General features: G+C 38.6%; 1 pseudogene across 1 annotated transcript; it reads right to left on the bottom strand.

Annotated features, from left to right (window-relative positions):
• Positions 1–719: 719 nt before the first annotated feature.
• Positions 720–2,429, bottom strand: LOC308526779 (programmed cell death protein 6-like; annotated as a pseudogene). The gene is made up of 2 exons: positions 2,364–2,429; positions 720–1,373 (listed from the first exon to the last, which is right to left on the bottom strand). The product of its transcript is annotated as a programmed cell death protein 6-like (transcript).
• Positions 2,430–6,254: the final 3,825 nt, after the last annotated feature.

Here is a 6,254-nt window from a genome sequence, read left to right on the forward strand (position 1 = left end):
GGAGAGGAAAAGGAGAGTATGCGCTCTGGTGTCTCATAAGGACACTCATTCTATTGGATAACAGTTCCACTCTTTTTTTTTTTTAAACTACATTTGGATTTTTATGTTCAAAGAATTCTATGAAATTTAAACACACTCTTGTAAGAGGACCAATTATATCTACGCATTTCCACAAGTGAGTCATGCGGACAACCGAAAATGACCTCAAGGTATCCAGAGCCCCTTGAAGCTCCCCTCATGAGCACATCAGAGATGGCCTGGGACAAGGGGTATATTGCTTTATTGCATACCTTGCATATTCAAATGAATACAGTAAACCCCTTTTAAAAAGTAAGGCACATGAAAAGCCTTCTGTACAAGTTCTGTATTATTTTTAAATTCCTATTGGCTAATAAAAGTATTTCCACTATAGAATTGGAGCTACATAGAAGAGCACATGATAAATGTTTGACATGCAGAATACCTGAAACATTATCATATCTTACCTCATGGCACAATTAAACAGTCCCAAATCAAATGCCTGTATCTAAATAACAATATGACTATTGTTACAACTGCAAAAATGTTAATCAGATTATCCACATGTGTACAGTCGGGTCCCCAAATATTAACTATATAAAGACAACTGCATTTGTGCTCTGTTTCACTAACGGTAAGAGATTTGGCATTTTCAGTCTTTTTTTTCCATAAGTCATGTTGCTATTTATAAAAGTCCAGTGTTATATGATGCTGAAGACCATGGAGAGATACTGTTCGTATGACACCTGAATCCAGCTGTCCTTCCTGATCTGTATCATAGCGTTTGAATATATCTGTCAGTCTCTGCAAGACGATGCAGCCCTGGATGAAGTCGTCAAAGGCAATCTGTCCCTGTCCTTGTTTGTCAAACTTGAGAATGAGGATGTCATGAAACTGGTCAGAGAGCCGGTAGCCAAAACCTGAAAGTGCTTCCCTGAGCTCGTTCTTGTCAGTCATCCCCAAGTTGTCCCTGTCATAGGTGCGGAAGACATTCTGCCAGTCCGTGATGTACTTCCAGACGCCTGTGAACTCGCTGAAGTTCACACCAGCCTTGTTCTCACGGTCAAACATTGATATGATTGACCTGACAGTCACAGGATTAAATGGAGTCCAGGTGCCATTGGAGAGTGCTTGCTGAAGCTCATTGTCGGATATCACCCCGCTTCTGTCTTTATCAACCCTCTGTAAGATGTTCCACAGGAAGCTCTGGTCCGGCAGTGCCGTGCCCACAGGTGGGCCGGGGCTTGGACCAGTCCCAGGCCCGGGCGGTAGGGGTAGGCGGCCCTACCTACCCATGGCTCAGGAGTGCGGCTAGAATGGGGAGTCAGAGGTGACACGGAACTAACAGTCCTACTCTTAAAATCTCATTTAACCTTAATTACCTCTTAAAAACCTTATCTCCAAATTCAGTCACATTGGGGGTTGAGGCTTCAACATAAGAATTTTGGAGGGCCGAAACCGGTTTGGCTCAGTGGATAGAGCGTCGGCCTGCAGACTGAAAGGTTCCAGGTTCGATTCCGGTCAAGGGCATGTGCCTGGGTTGCGGGCACGTCCCCAGTGGGAGATGTGCAGGAGGCAGCTGATCGATGTTTCTAACTATCTCTCTCCCTTCCTCTCTGTAAAAAATCAATAAAATATATTTTTAAAAAAAAGAATTTTGGAGGGATACAAACATTCAGTTCATAACTTGTAAGTGGGAGCAGAATAGGGTTTGAGCATAGAGTGTTGCAGGAAGACAATATAGAATGGAGAGCCCTATTTCATGGATTTGAACATGATTCAATTAGAGATGGGGAGGGTACTAAGGCAAGCTGGAGTTTAGACTTTATCCAAAGAGCAATAGCAATGACAAACCATTAAAAGACTTTCATAACAGAAGGGGCATGATAAAACTGAATTCTTGAAAGATCTTGTTACAGGGAAAATAGATTGAAGAGCAGGACAGAAGGCAGACAATCAAGGATATTGTAGGTTTAGGGTGTAACAATGAGGACAGAGAGAATTGGACAGATTAGAGATGGTTAGGGGGTCAAAACAGTAGGACTTAGAGATAATTGACCACTGTAGAAGGAGAGAGAGGTGTCAAAGATGGCACCCACGTTGATGACTTGGGCTTCCCCAGCACTTGGCACTGGAGGAGACAGGAGCAATATATAGAATACAAAGACAGAATTATCACTGTGGCCCAAGGAGGGCAGTGAGAAAACTTTCCCATAGTTGCTAACTGCCCCCAATCATAGCTGAGTCTCTGACAACCAGAGCTTTTTGTCACTGACCCTGCCTTTTATAGCCACCCTTAAAGTTTAAAGGCTAGTAACACCTCATTGGTGTTTATTAGCTCTTACCAATTTCCACATAGACTTGTGTTCTGAATATTCCTTTTGTCTTTGGTTTATTTTCTCAAAGTGCATGGGGACTTTAGAGCTATGAAAAGCAGATCTCTTTGATCTTGTCAGTATATGTTGATTGGCTGAGCAATCTTGTAGGAAAGAGATCTTAGATTTCTTTTTCTGAAATATACCTAGATGAAGAAGTAGTTATCCAGGCCTGTGTGGCTCAGTGATTGAGTATCTACCTATGAACCAGGAGGTCACGGTTCGATTCCTGGTCAGGGCATATGCCCAGTGTGGGGCATGCAGGAGGCAAATGATCAATGATTTCTTTCCTCATTGATGTTTGGATCTCTCACTCTCCCTCTCCCTTTCTCTCTGAAATCAATAAAAATAAAAATAAAGTTTTAAAAAGTAGTTAAGTACTGTAATCCTATCTAAGAAAGATGGGATATGCAAATTGACTGTAACTTAACAAAATGGCAGTGCCCACAGCCAATAAGGAGGGAATATGCAAATTGACATGACAAGGCGAGAGGCAGAAGGCAGCTCCAGGCCAGAGCGAAGGCGGTGCAGCAGCCAGGGGAAGGAAGGCCTATTCTTGATGAATCTTCGTGCATCAGGCCACTAGTAACAATAATAATGATTAATGTTATTGAGGCTTACCTAGTACTGAGCTAAGACATATAATATATATCAGATTTAATCCTGACAACCACCCTTGTTGATATGTACTATTATTATCTCACCTTGTAGGTAAAGACACTGAGATTTTGGGTTTAAGGGAGTTGCTAGCTCAGAGGTCAAACTGAGACAGATTATCTCATGACACTCCAGTCCTGATTTTTCTGCCATTTTGTCTCTCCAGTTTTATCTCTTATGGTTTAACAACTGAGATGTAACTTTAAACATCTTATTTGTCCATTAAATTGTTAGAATTTATACTATGATTTACAATAACTTTCTTGTTATTATAATAATGGAGGCTTATTGTGAGAAATTTGAAAAATATAAAAGAAATAAAAATAATCCACAGTCCTACCACCTAGAGAGGACTATTATTATAATTTTTATGTATTTCATGACAGCCTTTTCAGTACATATTTTGTATAGTTGAGGTAAGGTTTTATACATTTTAATCATGCTTTTTTATTTAAATTATAAATATAATCCTGTTTCCATGCTATTAAACATGAATTACAAGTGTTATTCTCAATGGCTGCAAAATATTTCAGTAAATGGATATATTATAATTGATGTAACCATTCAAGCATTTTTGAACATTTAGTTTTTTTCTCATTTTTTTACTACTATAAATAATACATCTGGTATTTAAAGTTATTTCCTTTAAAAATATCACCAGAAGTGTAATTATTGTTTGAGAAAGGGTAAAGCTTTTTTAAGACCTTTATTACTTTTTAAAGAATGGAATAATAGACACTCCCATCAGTAGGAAATGACAGTCCCTGCTTCATCAGACCTTCAGCAACATTGTGTATTGCTGATCTTTAGATCTTTATTAATAATTTAAGTATTTTAATAATACTATTTTAAATTCATATTTCCTTTGCTACAAATAACATTTACTAATCACATTATTATACATCTTTAGGATTGTTTTTAACTTAAAATTGTTTTTTCCTTTTCTGTCTCATTTCCATTCACCTATTCATTTATTAAATACATATTTATTGAGCAACTATTATGTGCCAGGCCCTATTTGCAACTCTGAAATACACAGTAGACAAGATAAGTCAGGTCTCTACTCTCATGATGTTGATGGTCTAGCAATGGTCGGCAAACTCATTGGTCAACAGAGCCAAATATCAACAGTACAACAATTGAAATTTCTTTCGAGAGCCAAATTTTTAAAACTTAAACTATATAGGTAGGTACGTTGTTATTAACTTAATTAGGGTACTCCTAAGGCTTAGAAAGAGCCACACTCAAGGGGCCAAAGAGCCGCAGTTTGCCGACCACGAGTCTAGGGAAAAGGCATTTAGTATATGGGTTAGCCCAGGCTACGTAGCTCAGTTGGTTAGAGCATCATCCCGATGCGCCGAGATTGTGGCTTCAATCCCTGGCCAGGGCATATATAGGAATCACCCAGTGGCCCTGGCCAGTGTTCTCAGTGGTTAGAGCATTGGTCCACACACCAAAGGATCCCAGATTCAATTCCTATACATGGCCACATACCTGAGTAGCAGGTTTGATCTCCAGCCCTGACAGGGTACATAAAGGAGTCAAGTAATCAATTTGTCTCTTTCACATTATTGTTTCTCTCTCTTTTCTCCCCACTCCCTCCCTTTCTTCTACTCTCTCTAAAAAGCAATGGAAAAAATATCCTCAGGTGAGGATTTTTTTTAAAAAAGTCAACCAATGAGTGCTTAAGTGCATAAATGAGTAGAACAACAAATTGATACATCTCTCTCTTTCTCAAATAAAAAAACTAAAAAAAAATTTTACATTAATTTGATGGGAAAGGGCTATGTAGACTACTTCTTTAAAAGGGGTAATTTAATGAAGCAATAGAGCAGAGTTCTTAAAGTTTTTGGTCTCGGGAACCCTTTACATTCTTAAAAATTATTGAGGATCCCAAATGTGGGTTATATCTATCAATATTTACTGTGTTAAAAAAAAACTGAAAAAAAATTAAAACACAAGAACACTTAAGCACACATTTTATTAATAGCCACTGGAGAGAGGTCATCACCATGTTGTGACCTCTGGAAAAATCCACTATATACTCATAAGGGAATGAGAATGTAAAGACAAAGGATGACTTTGTATGATTACAAAAACAGCTTTGACCTCATAGACCCCTGGCAGAGATCTTGAGGACCCTTGGAATCCCCGACTGTACTTTGAGAGCCACTCTAATGGAAATAATACTGGTACATCGTATATGATCAATAAATTAATAGTGATACTTTGGATTGGGTAGTTAGAGGAGGTCTCTCTGAGGATATGACATTTAATTCAGGATCTAAGGGATGAAAAAGAACAATAGTGTAAATATCAAAAACAGAGCATTCAGTTTGTGAAAATTCATCAAGTCATGGGTATGTACATATACATATACAATACATATACATAGACATATATATTTGGGCCCTTAAAATTTCTGCCTCTGAATTTGGGGCACCAGATGGCCAAACAACAAGTTCTTATTTTCAGCCTTTCATCAAAAAATTGGTGTCCTACAACTGAGTGGACTACTTTTCTTTATTCATTTAAAAAATCTGAATTTATTTTCAAATAACCAAATTAAAAAATATTAATGAAAATTTGAAACACATTAACAAGATAAAAATCTTAAACTCTAATGTAAATATTACGATTTTGCCTATTTCCTTTTTTTAAAAAGTAGGCATACTTTTACCTGGTACAATTAAATATAATATTGTATCTTGCTTTTTAAAAAAATTATTTATTGAAAAAAGAGAGAGAGGAAGGGAGAGAGAGAGAAATCTTGATTTGTTGTTCCAATTATTTATGCATTCATTGGTTGATTCTTGTATGTGCCCTGACAGGGATCAAACCCACAACCTTGGCATATCAGGACAATTCTAACCAAATAAGCTACCTGGCTGCTTTTTTAATTTTTGTAACTTATAATTTGCTTATTCACTTATTTAATTATACTTAACTAGAGGCCTGGTGCACAAAATTTGTGCATGGGTGGGGTCCCTAGGCTTGGCTGGTGTTCAGGGCCAATTGGGGCCAGGCCAATCAGGGCTGGGCCAGAGAGGAGGCGATGGTTGCTGGGCTGGGCGTGGAAGGATCGGATGCTGGATGCTAACATGGCCATCGTCGGCGCTCTGCCACCACATAGTTCCCTGCCTCCCCCCTCCTCATTCCCTCGCCACTGCACCGCCACTGCAGTGGGAGGGCAGCAGGCTGATT

This window comes from Myotis nattereri (assembly GCF_964212035.1).
Source record: "Myotis nattereri genome assembly, chromosome: 11".
Taxonomy (NCBI): Eukaryota; Metazoa; Chordata; class Mammalia; order Chiroptera; family Vespertilionidae; genus Myotis; species Myotis nattereri.